Genomic DNA, 20,147 nt, shown 5'->3' with positions numbered 1-20,147 from the left:
GTGAGAAGATAGGAGGCAACCAGCTGTGCTGCTGCTTGATAATACCAGAGGACTGATGCTAGAAGTCACAAAAAATGATCCATGGAGATGAGTGGAAAAAATAAAAAGCTCCAGAACCCTGGATGCCAAGTAGAATTCTGTTTATTTGTGTCTGCCTTAAAAATAGTCCCATGAAAAGTGTGGTTTTGTCGGCTGCTTTGTTTCTTCCTGTGTCACTGCTGACTTTTAAAAAGGAATTCACATTATTGTTCTTTTATTAGACTGTTTTATTTCTAAAAAGTAAATAGTTGGCCAAATTCTAGCATCGCCTTATAACCAAGATGCTGTCAGAGTAAGAAGTCGGTTTTACACTTTATCATCTGGTCAGAGTTGGACACTGTTCACATTTTGTGTTGTTCCTTTTGTAAACTGAATTGAGGCTTCCTTTAAGAGTTTTGGTTGCTAATGTATGCATTTGGTCTCATGGAAAGCTGTTCTGTTTGACATCTTTTCTCAATAAATGTCTCATTATTACAGTGGATGAAAAGCCAGCCAAATCTTTGCACTCCAGATGGTTTATAAAAATCTGGAACATTGGACCAGAGGAAAAACTGACCAATTCCAGCAAGTCTTCCCAAGATTCCCCCCTTAGTGCTAATGTTGTAGAAAAGGACATTACATTTTATTGTCTCCTCATTTCACACAGCATAGCACCATCTTCTTAGTTGGATCCCTCGGGATGTTTTTCAAGTCATGATAGAAATAAATTTATTTCTTGCTATTTTTTCCTTACCTTTTGTTTTGCAAACTTCAAACATGTACATTAGAAAGGTAAGTGGACACCATATATCTCTTGCTCAATTCAACAGTGATTGATTCATGGCTGATCAATTCCTTTTAAATCTTAACTATTTCTGTTAAGCCATTTTTCAATAGCACATGATTTAATTCATAAATACTTCCATATATTATGTCTAAAACTCCAGAACTGTTTTCAGTCACCGTCATGATAGTATTGACCCATTATGTCAACTATTTAACCTGTGTTTACTTTTCCCTGTTAGGGAAGGAAGAGGAAAAGCTGAGTACAAAATCAATGAGTACAATGTAGTCAGAAAAAAGCAAGCAGTATCTAGACATGGTGGTGCGCATCTTTAATCCCAGTGCTCCGGCAGCAGAGGCAGGCAGATCTCTGTGAGTGTGAGGCCAGCCTGATCTCCACAGCGAGTTCCAGGACAGCCAGGGTACACAATGAGATCCTGTTTCAAAAAACAGAAAACAAAACAACAAGAACAACAAACAACAAAAAGGAAAAAAGAAAGCTCTGTCCTGTCACAACACAGCATATTAACTCTGCATAACGATGATGTACAGGAGATTTCAAGGATCCAGAAGAAAGGACAATGAGATGATTTCTCTGATTTGGACATTACCTAGTGCATGTGTATATTCAAATATCAGATAGTACATTTGGCTACTGGCAGGTTGCCATGCCTTGGCAGATGGCTGACACCCATGCTCATGGGGGAAGCTGTAATTTGATTCAGAGGGTTATAACAAAAAAGAAGTGGACACGAAATTTATATAGATAGATAGATAGATAGAGTAGATGATGATAGATAGACAGACAGACAGATAGATGATAGATAAATAGATAGATAGATGATAGACAGATGATAGGTACATAGATAGATAGATAGATATAGAGTATATGTTTGATTGATAGACAGATAGATAGAGTAGATGATAGATAGATAGATAGATAGATAGATAGATAGATAGATAGATAGAAAGATAGATAGATAGAGTAGATGGATGGATGGATAGATAGACAGACAGACAGACAGACAGACAGACAGACAGACAGATAGATAGATAGATAGATAGATAGATAGATAGATAGATAGATGATAGAGCATTCGGGAGTTCAAGGGGAGTGGGAGGGATGAGCTAGTGGATGATATGATTAAGATACCTTGAATACATTGTCAAAAATTCTCTGTCTATCCCCTCTCCAAGGTTCAGAGAAAATGGAGGAAGAGGAAAGGGAAAGGATGTAAAAGACAGATGATGAGCAGAAGGATAGGAAAGGCTGTCTTCTAGATGTGACATGGTTACGGTACTCATCAACTCACTGCAGCTGTAATTACCTGCACAATATTGGACCTATCACCACTCCATTGTGGAAGGGGGATGGGCTCAGACTATTAGTAGCCAGTGACTTGGAGGGGAAGTGGTATAGCTACTGATAAGTTGTTCATGCTCCAATAACCTCCCACCCATGTCCATGCAGGGAACTGCAATTATTCTCAGTATCCATAAAAAAAAGAAAAGAAAATGAAATAGGAGGAGAACTTGTTAGGAAGAAAGGTTTCAATGGGGAGGGCAGGAGGATGAGAAAGGGAAAGGAACAAAGATTTATTATATACATGTATGAAACTATCAAAGAATAAAAAGAAAGAAGAAAGGAAGAACCTTAGCAGGGCTAGATTTAGAATGTTCATCAAAATTGATCAAGAATTCTTATTTCTGATCTTCTGGAAAGGACCATGGGACTCAGTAGAACCTGATGACATTTTGACATATTTCTGGCGGTCAGCCTCCTTAGGTGTCTTGCTTTCTCTTACATTGTTTTCCACAGTTGCTGATAGTATGGCCTTAGCTAATAGTGCATTGTCTCCAATGTCTATGAAGGATGTTGTTGATCGAGTACATTTTGTCTGCCATCTGTCCTTTGATGTAGGCAAAACCAGTGACAGAAACAACAAAGTTCGTCACCATTGCTACCACAATCCTTCCTTTGGCTCTTAATTACTGATGCAAGGGGTTTATATGAAGGTTTTGACTGATTATGAATTGTGATTTTTATACAATTGCTTATTAATTTGATTGCACTCATTACCTGACGAAGATTATTAGACAGCTTATTTTTAAGAAGTATGGTATAGCAATGGAGATTTCTCACCAAATTAATTATAAGCAAATAACATGCCCTGTAATATTCATTAATGCTTATACATGTTTAGAAACTTTATATTATATGAGAGAAAGTGACATTATTCATTAAAAGACAGACAAATATATACAAAATTAAAACTTCCTAGTCATATCAATTCTAACTCATATTAAATGGAAAGGTGAATATATTTTGTACCTGTTAAATGCTGTAGTTACTTCTAGAAGAGTGGTGCTTTGACTACCCTTCTTTCCTCTGATACAGAAACGAAAAAAAATTTTTTTTTTTTTTGCTTTTAATGGCCATATCATGTTAGCATTCAATGTAGGGAATGTAATTTCACTGTTGAAGTGAAATTGATGATATATACACACTTTTTTGAATCTTAGCCTGTATCCCTTCCTGATGCCTGTTAGTGTATCAGCATATTATATTCTAGTGGAGTTATTTTCTGTAGGCATTTAAATATACAGCACAAAACATGCCCAAGTTAACTGAAGTCTGCCAATAAGTAGGAGATGTTAAGGCTCACATTTAAGAGCTTATTTTAGCATGAAGGCAAGAACTTGGATCCTACAAGAGAATATGACCTTCTTTAGTAATCTAGGAAGATGAAGCCACAAGCAGAGGACACTGGTATTCCAAACACTGCAAGAACAGATAAATGTTGTTTACATTTCCTACCATGCTGACAAACAGTGACTATATATGGATCCTTAACGACAGGAGGGGAGGGAGAGGGAATTTGACTCAATTTCAAGGGTAATGTTTCAAAATGATCTATATCCTCTGGAAAATACTTTTACTAAAAAGGCTTATTTTGAGGAATAGTGAAATCGTAATAAAATCTTGACTGTTCATTAGACAAAGCTTTCCTGAACGCGCTGTGGTGCTGGGCACCGTTTTAGGGTTGCAGAGGCATCACTGAACACAACTGGCAAGCATTTCTGCTTTCCTGCCAACTTTGTTCGGCTGAATACAAATCAAAACACAAACATGCCCAATACCAAACTGGCAAGAACGTAAATTCTTTGTTGGATCCAGAGGGCCAAGACTCTTGCATCTGCCTTTTCTCTCCTCTCTACATTGTCCCCTGGGCTTTCCCTTTAGACCTTACCTTGTGTGCAAATTTCTACTCAGTCCCTAAACTTGATGTAGAGAACAGTTCACATAACACTTAATGCAGTGAGGGGACTAAGTCTGCCTTGGGTCCAGTGTCTGCTGGTGTCGTTCCTGGAATTCCAGAGCCCTGCAGATTAACCATCTGCGGAAAGTACCCCATAGTCCAGACTAACACCAATGCCTGAAAACATTGCCAGCAATTCAATACCTGATCTCCTTTTCTCCTCAGTAGACCCGCCATGCTGAGGTGGTTGTTCGTGTCTGGCTGGTGCTTGTCATTGTGGAAGCCTGGAACTGTTACCTCTGGTGGATGCTCATGGATGTGTTCTTCCATCTCCCAAACACAGAGGGCTGCTTCACCTCCCCCAGGTAGAATATAGAGATCTATAGTGTCCTCAAGATGATCTGACTTGAGGAAACAACACATTCATCCAGTCACAAACACATTTTTAATTTCCTATTATTTAGCTATATATTAATTATATGTGATTTTTCATTTAGTTGTGAATGAAATATCACTCTAAAATATTCTTAGTTACTTAACAGGCACACTCCCACTCTAAGAAAATTGGTGCCTCTTGAAGAAAGAAGATATCAAAAAGCAAAAAAAATAAATCATTAGATAAAACTTACAACTTCAACTTTCAGCTGTGATGAGAGCAGCAAAGGAGAAAATTTATTAGGATCCTCTAGAGTGGGGTATACGACACAGTTACAAGGCTTTGGAGGAAGTGTTCCTTTAAAATGGGGACAAGCACTAATAGGCATCAGGAAGGATAGGAAAAAAACTCCTCTTTAGAATTCAGTCCTTTCAAAACACCAGTGCCAGAAACACAAATCTCATGAGCTTCTCAGAAACCCTAAAAATTGAGAGGACCAAACAGATGCCATAACGGGCTGCTCAGTCGTCTTTCAGAGATCAGGCCTCAATTTCAGTTTCCTGAGACTGAGCAAGCAGTTTCTGGGAGGGCCATGAACAAAAGACAATTAATCATTGATGCCCCTGTCAGCAGAGACAGGGAGATAGGATGCACCAAGCCTGGGCCACTGAGCCAGCCCCCACAGTCAATATGTGCTAGGCCAGCCAGTCTCCACAGCAGCTCAAGGACAAAGCCTGGGACTTGTCCTGGCCTGCCCTAAAACGGGTAACTAACTATAGCCCTGACAAATCCCCAACTAACCCTTGCCAATTAAAAGCTACTTACATGATTGCCACTCCCATAAACCAATTCTGAGTCTGTTCCTATGTAGTCTGAAGACCCCCAAGACCCCGGCTTGCTTTACCCCCTATAAAAACCCTGCCCCATTGCTACTTGGGGTCTCTCCTGCTCTGCTGCTACGTCGGGTGGATGGAGAGGCATGAGTTAACTCACAATAAAAAGACTCTTTGCTTTTCCATCAGACTTGGTCTCTTGGTAGTCTTTGGGGTCCAGACTCTGGGCACAGTGGAAATGTTTTCTCACCAGCACCTGTAGAGTCTGGCTGTATATTTTCCTTGTGGAGTTGAGCTCTATCTTAAGCACTGTCAATGGCCACAGAACAACAACAAAAAAGTCATCACTGATCAAGAAGCTCCTGGGGGGGAGGGTTGGGTCTCCAGAGAGAGGCTCTTGTCTAGCATTCTATTCAAGAGTAGTGATGCCCAGGTAGTCCCAACAATTTGTCAAAGAACACATAACTCTTCAGAGCTGGGCCTCCTGACTCAAAACCACTAGAATAATGAGGACAAGTAATGATTGTGGCTCTCTTTTGCACTCATTGTGATGGTGGTTCTTATTACAGTTTGTGGTGAGCAATTTTGATTTTCATATCTGTTAACATTATAATTTTTCTTTTGAATATAAACTTAAGATGCCAAAACAACAACAACCCTAATATATGAAGGAAGACTAAAGATTAATTAGGGAAAGGATGCGGGGAAACCTCACAGGACAGACTAGAGCATGTGTGCAAGTTCTGTAGAAGAAGATACACGGATTTGCAGAAATCCTAGGTCCTAGGCACTGCAATGTAAAGCCCCGAGAAGCAGCATGAACACTTTTACCAAGATTTAGAGTTGTGTTAACAAAGGCACTATATTCAGAACAGCAGTTTTTCAGCTATGTAAGGACAGTTTACACATACCTTGCATTCAGTTGCCACATTCAATTAAAAGACAAGTGGAATGTGAAGAGTTTCATCCTCCTTATCTGTTCTGATGTAGCTGGAGTTTTCCTGCCTGGCCCACGGTCAGGGCAAATCTCTCTCACCCGCCAGTCCCACAGCCACTCAGACCCGACCAAGTAAACACAGAGACTTATATTGGTTACAAACTGTATGGCCGTGGCAGGCTTCTTGCTAACTGTTCTTATATCTTAAATTAATCCATTTCCATTAATCTATACCTTGCCACATGGCTCGTGGCTTACCAGGATCTTCCCATGTGGCTTGTCATGGTGGCGGCTGGTAGTGTCTCCTTCTCAGCCTTCCACTTCCCAGAATTCTTCTCCTTGTCCCGCCTATACTTCCTGCCTAGCCAATGGCCAATCAGTGTTTTATTTATTGACCAATCAGCAACACACTTGACATACAGACCATCCCACAGCACTTCCCCTTTTCTTTTCTTAAAAAGGAAGGTTTTAACCTTTGCATATCTTCAAAGTCAGCTTGGTATATTTGGGAATTTGGGCGTAGTTTCTCGTACTACTTCCTGCTGGAGGGGGGCGCTGTATCTTATGGGGACACAAAGAATATTTTAGGATTATGGAGTTGTCCATGAGGGTGTATCGTCTGAGCCATTTGCCTTGAAACAGTTCTGGATGTTGGATCATCTGGGCCATGGTGTCATCGGAGACCTTTCAGGTGGTCTTGGCTGGTCAAACCTGATGTATCTTAATCTAGAACAAATCCATAGCCTCTGGCTTTCTGTGGAAACAAAAGCAGAGCCTCCTTTCCAAAGCAACATATCCTTAGATCCAAATTTTGAAGTCAAAGTATCTTTAAAATATCCATATTGGTTTAACTCAACAGCTTTTACAATCAAATGTTTTTCTGCAGTTAAGAATCCCAAAGACAACACAATTCAGATTCTCTGTGTAATATTCATCTTTATGTGGCTTATTTTTCATATTAATTTTACTGTCTTCTTTAAAGACTTTATTTTTTAAAACTATGTATTTGTTTCTATAACTGTATATATCACCTTTTTTGTCTCTTTCAATCCTACGTATATTTTACACACATTGTAAACTATTACATCTGAATCTGTCTTATTGTGAATCTATTGTTTTTGTTTTTGTTTTTTTTTTTTTTTGGTTTTTCGAGACAGGGTTTCTCTGTGTAGCTTTGCGCCTCTCCTGGAACTCACTTGGTAGCCCAGGCTGGCCTCGAACTCACAGAGATCTGCCTGGCTCTGCCTCCCGAGTGCTGGGATTAAAGGCGTGCGCCACCACCGCCCGGCGAATCTATTGTTTTAAACTGCAGCATTTGTAAGACTGAAACGGAACTATGGCTGCTGGCTCCGCCCACCTCAGCTTCTCAACATGGTGGTGGTGCTGCGTTTACCGCCAGCTCTGGGAGCTATAGTGGGTCTATGCTTTTATCCAAGCAGTATGTAGCCCAGAAGCCTCTTTTTTTTGTTTCATTTTGTATTAGCAAAGTCTAGATCCACCACGCAGCTTAATGTTCCACTTGCAGAGGCCTCATTCCCGCCATACGACAGGTTGAGCACGCACGCTAGGAACCCACAAGTAGCTCAAACCGGCAGCTGCCGCTCATTTGAGAGAGACAATTAGGAAGCTGTTTTTAGCTCCGTTTTAGAATCTTTTTTACTCAGGTTTTAGGTGGAAACTCTTGCCCCACGTTGGGCGCCACTTGTAGCTGGAGTTTTCCTGCCTGGCCCACGGTCAGGGCAAATCTCTCTCACCCGCCAGTCCCACAGCCACTCAGACCCGACCAAGTAAACACAGAGACTTATATTGGTTACAAACTGTATGGCTGTGGCAGGCTTCTTGCTAACTGTTCTTATATCTTAAATTAATCCATTTCCATTAATCTATACCATGCCACATGGCTCGTGGCTTACCAGGATCTTCCCATGCGGCTTGTCATGGTGGCGGCTGGCAGTGTCTTCTTCTCAGCCTTCCACTTCCCAGAATTCTTCTCCTTGTCCCGCCTATACTTCCTGCCTAGCCAATGGCCAATCAGTGTTTTATTTATTGACCAATCAGCAACACACTTGACATACAGACCATCCCACAGCATTCTGATATTTGGGCATCAGTTCCTGCAGCACTTAAGCAGATTTGATGATGATGGGCAGCTGAAAAGACCATGAAATTTCTTTTGATTCTCCATAATCTGCACTGTTCTACTTTTGCCTTAACTCTGCTCCTTAGCACTTTCTTTGATGTCTAAGAATAATAATTTCTGCAATTTCCTTTCAGAAGAAATTTGGTTGCTATGATGTAGTTTCCTCTGACTTTAAAACTTTCCATCCTGGAGGGAAGCTCATTAAAAGAGAATGTTTACAGAGAGGTGAAACAACAGGCTATTCTAGGGAAGGTGAAACATTCTATCCTTTAAAGAAGCTCATTAAGCTCAGGAAGTAAACAACTCATGATACCTTCAGGAAGTCCCTGAAACTGACCCGATTCAGTAGGCCCCTCCTCTGCCGACATAGATAACTGAAAAACTGCTGAGAGACTCTTAGACAAGTTGAGCTGCCTAGCGGAGGTTCAGACTGCAAAGCCAGATGAGCTGCCTAGAAAAATTAGAGGCCAGCTGAACTTCCTAGAAATAGCTAAAACCAACTTGGAAGGAACACTCTCCTGCTGAGTTGCCTGCAGGATGTGCTCTGCACCACAGGTTTCCAGTTTTCATGAGCTCTCAACCATGCTAGGGTAGGCTTTGGTGATATAGCTGTCTTTGAATTTTTTTTCTTCTCTAAGTAATCCCTCCCCCACACTTCTGTAAATACCCACAATAAAGTCATTGACTGGTTCACCAAGTTGTACTTTAGTGGTATCTGTCCATCATTACATTGGTCTGTCATTGGGACCCTCTCTGAAGTGAGTAATGTTTATTCTCGTCTCCTCAGGAACAGTGTCAGATAACACCTATTGTTTGGGAGGCAGAAGCAGGTGGGTTTCTGAATTTGGGATCATCTTGGTCTACATACCAAATTCCAGGCCAGACAGGAATTTTACAGACATATCCCTATAATCATGCCATATTGTTCACTTCTTCCCTGGAATAGTGTTGCACAACAGCAATCTGTGTTAAACTCTGTGTGCTTGGATCTGTTCCCGTCTTAAGCTACAGTTGACTGGAGAGCTGTACCCAGTCATCAGCCACCATAAGTATTTCAGAGATATTTTCACTGACAAGTGTTTTCTAAATCAGAAGAATATATCTTAAGGTGGCTATTATTAGGCAAATTGGTGGTGTTTAAGACATTTTGATTCATAAGGAACAGGTCTTTCCCTTTTGTGGAACCCACATAAGCCCAGACTTATGTACCATTTACAATGGCACCCACTAAAAGAATTCTCTGTCTAATTTACGTTTGAAAGTTGAATACTGAGTATTTAAATGTTATTAACATCATCTCAAAGGAATCTTCTGTAGGGTGTGCTCAGGGCATCCCCAAATTAGTAAACAGTAAAGTACCTACTGCTCAGTTAACAGAACATGCTGTAGGAATGATATATGTCCTTCAGATAAAAAAATAACAGAATTTAGATCTCATAGGGAGATGCTGGGAAGATACACAGAGACTTCACTTACTTCTCTTTGTTTGAGGGCACCTACCAGGATGCTAAAAACTGTACATGACCAATTTGTCTTATGTAACTTAGCAAAAAGACATGCCACATCATTCATATATCATATATCATATATATATATATATATATATATATATATATATATAACTTTAGCATTCCATCTTCAACACAAGTTAAAGAAGGACATTACAGTTAACCTACTTAAAAGACCTTGCTGTTGCTCTTGAATTCCTTAAAGGGAGAGCTCTACAGTAGCTTAATTCATCTTAGATCAGCTTGGGAATTTCTTGTGTGATGGTGAACATTGTGTTTAGAGGATAAAGTTACTGTGCTAGGCTTATGAAAACAAAATTGTTTTCAGATTGTTTAAGGCTATGAGGAAGTTGCTCCTGCCTTGAATGTACCCTGTCAGCTGGCCTGGGATAGAGCACTTCCTGGTGAAGTTGGGCTATTCTTAAAAAATTGCTGATTGTTGTAAAATACTTCACTCTTTCAGCTACTCTTACAAGATAGTGGGTCACAAGATTAAACAGGCTAACTGCTAAATTCTGCATTTGTATGAAATGCTGGCTTGCTTGGATGACTGAGGCACCTGCTGGATGCCTGTTACAAAATCAAGCCTTGCCTGTACCCATACAGGATATGACTTAATTGTGCTCCCCAAAATTATAGCTTTGTGGGTTTTGCCTTATTAATTGTTTGACTAACAATAGCTGGGGCTGTGCATAGAGTATTCTCTCTGGTTTGGTCCTGGCTCTTTTTAATGAAAAGCCTCTAATTTACTAAAACCAAAACTTGAGTCAGACTGGTGAACCCCAGACACACAACATCATCAAGTGAAACCATGCCATACTTCTGTATACTTTTAGTCCCGGGGTGTCTTCTATCATAACTCTTCTCCTTGCTATGGATTCTTCCCTTCTACTGTGTGATGCAGCTGGACATGGTGTTCAGTCTAAGCCTTAGCCTTAGGTGGCCTCAGGAGTCTTCAAAAGAATCTGTGCCCTACTTTTGCATTTTACTTCTGGTTATTTCTTGGGATTTGCCTCTGCCCCATTTCATCCCATCCTGCACTCCTGCCCTCTCACAGGTTATTAGCACTTCCAAAGAAGCATGGCCCAGTTGTACCCAAGCTATTACCGCCATGATAAGTATCCGTACCTTTCCAAAGGACGTCTTAGTTTTCATACGTGGAGAATTTCCGAGGTCTTGAACAGATACTGTTCTGAAGCTTTAGAGGTTTTGCTCATCTCATTCTCATCCATCACTGGTTTGAGGTGAGGACAGTTACGTGGAGGTGTATGGAAATAAAGTCTGAGTTAAATTTGGTAAAATAGGAGTAGTTTCTCTAACTAGGTCTGTCGTGTTTACCTTCCACTGTTGTGACATTTATTGTGAGATGCTTAAGCCAGGCAATTGGCTTCTTCCATTTCTCTCTTATTTTTGACTCATTTTACAAAAACAAAAGAAATTTTCTTGCTACGCGTTGTGCTTGTTTGTAACAAGATAAATCCTAGTTTTCCTTTCCAGTGAGCTACACCAAGTTGTTTTGACAGACACCAATAGGCAGAATACTCAGCCTTTGGAGGATAAACTTAGGGTATCTTATAATTTAGTAAATGTTATCTCTGTAGGTATCTCTAAAATAAGAAGTAATTTAGAAATTTCCATTTGCATATACACATCAAAAAATTTGATTATCTCAAAGGTAGCATTTTTCCCCAACTTTGTGCTAGGCCCTCCACAGATAAGAGAATTAGATCCCTCTTTCTTACAGTTGTGTCATTCTATACTGTTGACAGAAGCAAACAAACAAAATGAAGCAAGTTTACGGCTTATTGCTATACTAAACTTACCCATCTGTTTTTGATTTATGTTTCTGGTTCTTGCCGTACAATTAAATATCTGAGGCACCATAACTTTGTAAAGAAAATAGTTTTGTTTTGCTTATGGGTTTGGTACCTGACAGGCAAAAGACATGGCATCTCACTGGCTCAGTTCTGGTGGAGGTCCTCTTGGCTGCATCATGCTACGATGTCTGATGACATTTGACAGAAAGTGATGACATGTCAAGAAGCCAGAGAAATCTGCGTGGAGCCCAGCTCAGACTGGTAACAATCCTCTACCAAGCCCTGGAGAACAGTCACTCAAGAACCTCACTAATGCTTTCTGGGGGCATGACTTCAGCAACCCAAAGGCTTGCCACTAGGCCTGCCTGTTGAAAATAACATTGCCTTAATACCTCCATGTTGAGGACTAAACCTCCAGCACATGGACTCTTGGGAAAAACTGTATCCAAACCATAGTACTAAGGTAAACAATTAAACTCACTTATAAAAAGAAAATACTACTTTGAACAGGCTCATAAAAATCATCAAACATATCTCATTCTTCAAAGTAGCTGAGTTGTGATTGAAATACAAGTGTTTCCTATAGTAAACAATCTCTTCACAAATATTCAACAATCTTGTCACAAATGTCCAAGAATCTGGAACTCGGCAAGATGCCATAAATCTCTTCACAAATGTCTAAGCATCTGGAGTTAAATGAGATGCCATGTGAAGATAGACAATAGTAAGGCTTTTGGATTAACAATTCTGTGGAGCTGGGCAATGGTGGCACACGCCTCTAATCCCAGCACTCGGGAGCAGAGCCAGGTGGATCTCTGTGAGTTCAAGGCCAGCCTGGTCTACAGAATGAGATCCAGGACAGTCACCAAAACTACGCAGAGAAACCCTGTCTCGAAAAACCAAAAAAATAAAATAAAATAAAATTCTGTAGGACTTAGGAAGATGGTAACTGCAGATGAAGGGAGTTATATTTTTTTCTTTCTAAATTAAGAACACTTTTCTTGAAAATGGTGATAGACTCAGTCATTGATCTCTTCAGAAAGCTATCTCTAACACACTCACACACCTGGGGTTTTCGTCTTCAGATGCTCCCTCCACCTTGTAACTCTTAGTAGCAATTGCCTCAGAAGCTGTAGCCAAGTTGATTTCTCAATTGTTTTCATTTCAGCTCAGTGTCTTCTAAGGCCCTAGACTGTAGATTATTCATCCATACTGAGCTTAATATAAAAGAGTACCAATAAATATTTTTAAGTTAGCTGAATATGTACTTATTAAATATGCATTTATTAAAGTAGCTATATATAATTATATTTCATTTTCCTACATAAATTCGGGAAAATCTATGCTACCATATTCCTTCATAAGATACCACCAAATGGTTTAGGGGATCAAGAAGCCCCATGCTAGCTGAGAAGTCTATGGTTTTTTAATGGCTGTTAGGGGAGGGAGAGTCAGTTTTTTCTGAGATGTGGCCACTAGCAGATTTCCCATGCTACTGTGGATGGCCCTACACCCACACATAGTCTGGCAGCACTAATTGGGCTCAGTGAGTTTTGAAAAAACAAAACAAAACAAAATAAAAGAGTGCATGAAATTAGCAATAAGACATGATTGGTGGTTCTGGAGGAAGTTGAAAGGGAGAGAGGTCACGGATTTGATCAAAGAACACTGCATACATGTATGAAGTTCTCAAAGAATAAATAAAATGATATATGCAGATATATAAGAGAGATGCAAAATTAGTGAATAATTCCTTAGGCAAAATTTCATTGTGATATGTATAAAATGTCATAATTACATACAAAATGATTTCAAAGAATGAACAAAGTTTTAAAAGAGTACAGAAAACTCTAAAATTGGAGAAACAGGCATTGACAACACCAGCCAGGCATTCCCACAGTGAGGGAGCTCTGCTCAGTCATCACCTTGGATTAGGTTAGTGCCTGTAGTGCAGGTCACAAACAGGTGAGAACATGCAAGAGAACTCTAGAACATAACAAAGAAGATCCAGATGGAGAATTTCCAATAAATAGAAAATGGTGAGGGCTGTCATCAGTCACTTGCTGAGGAGGAGCAGAGGCTGATGCTTCCCATAATGTAAATTGATTCTCATTCATTGACCAGATGTAGATCTCAGCAAGGCATGTGGTGTTGTTAACAGAGAAGTGTGAAGGGACTCTGGCCAGCTCTAGCATGGCAAATATGGCTCTGGCAGGCCTTGCCCTCTCCCCCATTCCCTCTGCCTTGTTAAAAACTGTTAGATTACATTCCTGAAGCTAAGTCATCAATGTCTATTTCCTTGTTTGGACACTTCCTCCTTCTGAGTCTGACTACCAAGATCCAGCTATCAAAGTACTGAAGTCAAGCAATCCAAAGCCACCTTTGGCTTACCTAATTAACATGCCCAATTAAAATTAAACACCTCATCATAACATGGGGTTTTCTCTTTTACCTTTATAACCTCCATATTCCCATGGGCCACCTCTGTCTCCTATCTATCCAGAGACAGTCCTTTGTCCTCTTCACCCCAGGATAAACACCTCTGCCCCTCTCCTTTGTCCTCTTCACACCAGGACAAATACCTCTGCTCCTCTCCTTTGTCCCTTCCCCTCCTCTCTTGTCCTCTATCTCCCATCTTTGTCTCTTATTCCCACCCTTTGTCCCTCTGGGAAAATAAATCTCCTTTGTGCTGAGAACCTGGTCTTGGCAGGTTCCTGACCCTATACCATTCCCTTAGAGTTACAGCTGTAGTTGGCAGCATGAACCTGGGAGAACAGGGCCTAAAAATGAGGTGGACTAAAGTATCATGCAATAGCCAACTTTATTCCCAGCATCAGGCAATTTCTACTCTGAGGGCTAAGCAGAGTCACATGAGTAAGGTGTTCAATCACAAGGACAAGCCACATGTGGCAAAAACACACTTCTCCATCGAGGCACATGAATAACAACAGCCTGAGTAAAGTCACTCCTACCCGGGAGTGATGCACCTAGGCAGCGCACAAAACCACACTCCAAGAACAATTCTGTGTTTCGAAGAGACTGAGGTCACAAGACTCTTGTCTTGTTTTCTCACACTCAGAATTGTCCTCACAGGACTCCCTTCTTGGACTGTATTCCGACAGAGGAGTACATTAGTACTCTACTCAACAAATCCTGAGTTGCCTTTCTGAAGCAATGAAGTAAAGAATTTCTGTTCATTATTGTTTATAGAAGATTAGGAAAGTTGGCATTTAGTGCTCAGGATGTGTGTAATTCTCGAAATAGTTTACTTTAAAAACTGAGCCTCCAAAAGGCTTTTCCTTTTGCTTTGAAGGCTTGGTAACCATTTCACATTACCGTCATTCCACTTTTGTAGCCTGTTTATTCCACAGTTCTGAGGCAATGGGGAGGCTCACCATCTCCTGCCCCAGCCTTTTGAAAGCTGCCATGACTATAAAAAAGAAAAAGAAAGAAAAGAAAAGAAAAACAGGCAGTTCCATTGTTGTGACATTAAATTATGTGAATCACAATTAAAGTAGAGAAAGTTAATAAGACAAAATTGGCAAAATTAATGCAATTTCTTAAGATAGAGTAAAAAAAATCTCCTTGTTTAGATAAAGTTAGATATATTTGATCATCTGTTGAAATAGACTGATTCAATAAATATTACTATGTTTTCTTTTTAATAATTTGTACCTCAGGGAGTTAGTGCATTTGTACAGCCTGAATTTTCAAATATATAAATTGAAGAATGAGAAAGGAGAAGACGTCTGCCCTACTTTATCATCAATGGTTCAGTTCTTTTAGGGTTTTTGTTGTTTTTGTTTTTGGCACACGTTGTTAAGTTCCTTTAGTTTTTGTCTTTAATGCATATATGTCTAAATCAGACATTTTCGTTTGCCAATTTCTACTTTCCTCATGTTATAGAAGATTAAAGTTTAGCAGTCTTATAACACAAATGCCCCTTTACCTTCTGTTTTTGAAATAAGCTATAATTTCTGTTAAATCAGTACCGGATGTCTACCTAATTGTGATTTTGTAAATGTGGTCCATTGTTCAGTGAGATCTATGCCCCGATTGTATATTTTACTTCCTGTTAAGCTTGTTTGTCCTTTCAGATATTTTTTCTTCTCCTTTGACTTGTTTTCTGTGTTCTCACAACCCTGTGATTAAGTGTTCTAAAAGTCTCCGTATGCAGAAATCCATCTACATGTTATTTCTCGCACAGCGGAACTTGTCTGGGGTTTCCTGGGTTCAGTCTGGTCTGGGCCTCGTGCTACTGTGCCGTCTTTCTGACACTGCAGCCTTGCTATACCTTGCCTATTTCCCTAGCCAGGGTCTAATATGTAAATTTTTTAAATTGATAAAATAATGTCCAGTAGTGAGCATTCCTTACTCCCCCTGCAGATTGAGGGGTACATATCTGCCGCCGTATTACTTTTTCACTGAACATTTGTCTTTAAGGAAGGGAGATTATCCAGATGGGTCTATCCAATTTCAGAAGACATTAAAATTAGAAAATTTTCTCCATGTAGTGATAGAGGAGGAAAGAAGAGAGAAATCAGATTCTAAGCACAAGAAGGACTTTGTGTGCATGGCTGGCTTGAAGCTGGAGAAGGATTATGTTTGTGCTACCATCCAGGGAAAGGGAACTGTAGCCCCAGAGCTTCAGGAATTGCATTCTCCCAGTCATTCCAGTTACAGACCTTAAAATGAAAAACCCAGCTGATAGACTCCTGATTTAGGCCACTGAGACCACTTGAAAGCCTGATTAGATTTTAGCGGTCTTAGACCACAAATTCCTGATTCCCTTCCCCCCATTTTTCTAATAAAAATAGACCATAAATTTGAATAAATTGGTTCCATGTCTGCCTAATCAGGACTATGTAAATGCAGCCCAACAAACTGCCTTGGAATTAGTTATGTTTGTTCCCATGGATGGAGGCTACTTTCAGCCTTAATCAGAGATGCCTGTCGTTGCAATTAGCATTGTCAAATGCAGAGGCTCATGGCTACATGTGCTAGTTAGTTTTTGTCAACTGGACACAAACTAGACTCATCTGGGAAGAGAGCCGCTCAATTGAGACATTGCCTCCATCAAATTGGCCTGTGGGTGTGTTTGTGGGACACTTTCCTGATTAGTAATTGATGTAGGAGGGCCCAGCCCAGTGTGGAAAGCACCATACCTAGGTGGGTGGTCCTAGGTTGTATAACTGGCTGAGCTAACAATGGAGAAAAGCTGGTAAGTGGTATTCCTCCACGGTTTCTTCATTTTCTGTTTTCAAGTTTCTGTCCTGGCTTCCCTTGATGATGAGTACTATTTAACCTTAAAGCTGAAATAAATCATTTCCTCCTGACAATGTTTTATCTTAGCAACATTCCAGATTAATACAGACATTGGTACGTAAAATGTGGTCATGTTGTGATTGAACTATGTATTTTGCAAGGAGGTTGTGGAAAGATTTTAGAGGTTTGTGTGAAAAATCCATTGATTACTCAGAGAAGCTTGATTGGCTGTTCTGTCGGAACTTGGAAGATAATGCTAAGAACACTGCAGAAGATTGGAAGCCTGGCTTATGAAGTTTCAGAGGGATGTTTGAGAGGCCTGCAAAGACTCTACCAGGGCTAGATATGTGATATATTTGAATTAAGAATCTGGTTTCTGGTCAGCTGGGGTTGAAGATCAGCTGTGATTAATAGGAGACGAGCAGCACTGAAGTGAAACCTTTGCTTTAATGGGACAATTGATGCTGGTTAGCTGGGGACAAAAAAGTCAGCTCTGATTAATAGGAGAGCAGAATCCTTGAAGCGAAATCTTCTGGGAAATGTTTCCTTAGAGTCGACACATGGAGGCTGTGGGCAAGTCTACATCTCAAGCTGGCAGTCAAACTTAGTGATGTGTTAGAATCGTTCTTGTTATCATAAAATTACCACATTTCATTATTATCAAATTGTCATGTGATAGTGTGATAGGGTAAGTGTTCCTCCATCTTATCTCAGCTGGAGCCACCTTTGATTTAATTTACCTTACTTTAACCTTGCTTTACTTCCCCTGGCATCTGCCAAACAGGATGTCATCTGTCTCTGTTCTTTGCCTACATAAGCTATGGTAATATTTTATTTGTGCATTAATAATTAAAGCTTGCCTGGAGATCAGGGGGAAAAGGCCAGCCATTTTAAGTAAACAAGAAGTCAGGAAGCAGCACAAGCCCTTAATCCCTTACTAGGCAGGATCTCTGTGTGTTCAAGGCCACACTAAGGAACACAGCCAAGCATGGTGACACACGCCTTTAATCCCAGTACCAACCACAGAGACCTGGAGGTCTGTACAGACAGACAGACAGTGACAGAGCTGTGTAGGAAGAGAAAGTGAGGTAGCTGGGCTAAGAGCCAATGAGAGGGCAGAAAAGCAATGCATATAAGCCTGGGTAGACAGGAAGTCTCTCTCCTTGGAAGCTGTGGAGTTGGTAAGGTGAAGTTAGCTGGTGGCTTTGCATATTTCCCTGATATCTCTGAGACTTTAACCCAAATTTCTAGCTCTGTGTTTTTTATTTAGTAAGACCATTTAGAAATTCGTTACAATAAGCTCACTGTAAAAATGCATTTGAGGCTGTTCTTTGAGAAGTATTTCTCTTCGGGCTGTCATAGGCTGGCTTAATACAGCCTCTCAATTTGGACTGTGGTTATGCAGAGTGCTCTTTGCGTCTCTACCCTGCAACATTACTAGGTTTTCTGGCATGAATGATGCAAGATTGAAGGAGTCACAGAGAGAATATGAGGTTCGGGAGCAGGAGAGTCTGCTGATAAAGGTTCCCTCTCAGTTGTAGTTGATACCTGAAGATTGACAGGGTCATGAAGAGAAGCTTAGGCTGGCACTATGTAGCAGTGTCAGAGTCCCTAAAGAGGCCATTGGTCAAAATGAAGGCTAGATTCCAGTGGAGACTCTAGTATGTTAGAGACACCAGTACTGTGAAATTACCACCAAGAATAGCAGCCGGTGTGAAGTGAGCACCCTGAGCCTACAAGACAAACTGTGTGTGTTGTGTGTGGTAGAGTCAGAGAGGTGGGACTAGCCAAGTCCTGTGGAACCCAGAAAAATCAAGAAACAGTATCAGATATTGGACACCTGAGTTCTTAGGGATAAACAAAAAAGGAAGTTTTAATAGTGACATTTTTGTGTGTCAAACTGATAAGGGGTCAACTGACACAAAATAGTGTCACCTGGTAAGATAGGCACATGGGCATGTTTTTGAGACATTTTCTTAATTGATGATTGATGTGGGAGGGCGAGATCACTGTAGGCAGAGCCAGCCTTAGTGTGATGGTCCTGAGTTGTATACAAAAGCAAGCTGAGCAATCCGTGGAGAAAAGGCGGTAAATAGAGTTCCTCCATGGCCTCTGCTTCAGCTCTTCCCTCCAGGATCCAGCTGGCTTCCATTGACAGTAGACTATAACCTGAAAACTGACGAAATAAAACCTTTCTTCCCTACATTGTGGGCAATGTTTTATCGCAGTAACAGAGAGAAAACAAGGACACTGCACAATATATTGAGAATAGAAGATGGATAAATGCACATCCTACACAGGACATTATACTGTCGTATCTAACACTCAGGGAACATTGTGGAGAGGGTATGGGAAGAGGTTAAGAATTAGAAAATGGGGGAGGGAGGTGAAATGTCATATTCTGGGCAAGACACAACCATGGCAGTCACAATCTCATAGCCGCTGTACATATCTGCACTGGTCTGTACAAAATGGGTCCATCCTAGTCAGACATGGATGCCAGAGGGGCTCATGGGCTCCTACCTCTCACTGCTGCACTGTCTGCTGCTGATATATTCAGGGAGTCATTTCCTTTGGCTGTGTACCCACTGCTCACGCCACCAGGTCCCAGTACGGTGGTCATGGACATGGCCCTGGTTAAACTAAATGGGTCACCAAACAAAACAGAAATGCTCGAATCTCAGACTCATTCCTGTGACTCCTCATTTAGGCACCAAGCTGTGGAAGCAAAAAACAGCTCTCCCCTCAACAGGAATCACAGAACGTTTTGCTGTTGTTGTTTGCTTTGTTTTCTGACAGGCAAATATGAATCCTGAACATGGACTCAACTTGTCTTGTATAATGTGTTCAAATGTGGAAGCTGACATATGAAAGTTTGAAGTCACAAAACAAAATCATAAATCAAGGCATTTTTCAAACGTGATAATTTGCAGTAGATGGGATAGGACAAATCAGGAAAAACTTGATATAGATTTTGACTGTTATCTGATAACATTCTTAGCTTTTGAGCAGGTGGAGGTTAGTTTATATTCTGTGCATAAATGCTTTTAAAGTTTCACCTAATTGTTAAAAGGATGTTAGGTCAGGCACAAAGGTTGACAATGAAAGGCTGTTAAAAGACTTAGATAGCTTAAGATAGCTTTGATTCTGGATCTGTCTGTAGTGTTCCAGCTCACCACAATCATGAATTGACAATCAGCCTCGGAGAGT

The 20,147-nt window shown here is 40.5% G+C and overlaps 1 pseudogene; it reads right to left on the bottom strand.

Moving 5' to 3' along the window:
* LOC131904795 (lysophospholipase-like protein 1) overlaps nt 1-19,566 on the bottom strand; it is a 67,570-nt pseudogene extending 48,004 nt beyond the window's left edge.
* Between the last annotated feature and the right edge of the window lie 581 nt (nt 19,567-20,147).

The sequence above is a fragment of the Peromyscus eremicus genome, chromosome 2 (genome assembly GCF_949786415.1).
Source record: "Peromyscus eremicus chromosome 2, PerEre_H2_v1, whole genome shotgun sequence".
Classification (NCBI taxonomy): Eukaryota; Metazoa; Chordata; class Mammalia; order Rodentia; family Cricetidae; genus Peromyscus; species Peromyscus eremicus.
This window is presented reverse-complemented; position numbering and strand designations above follow the sequence as displayed.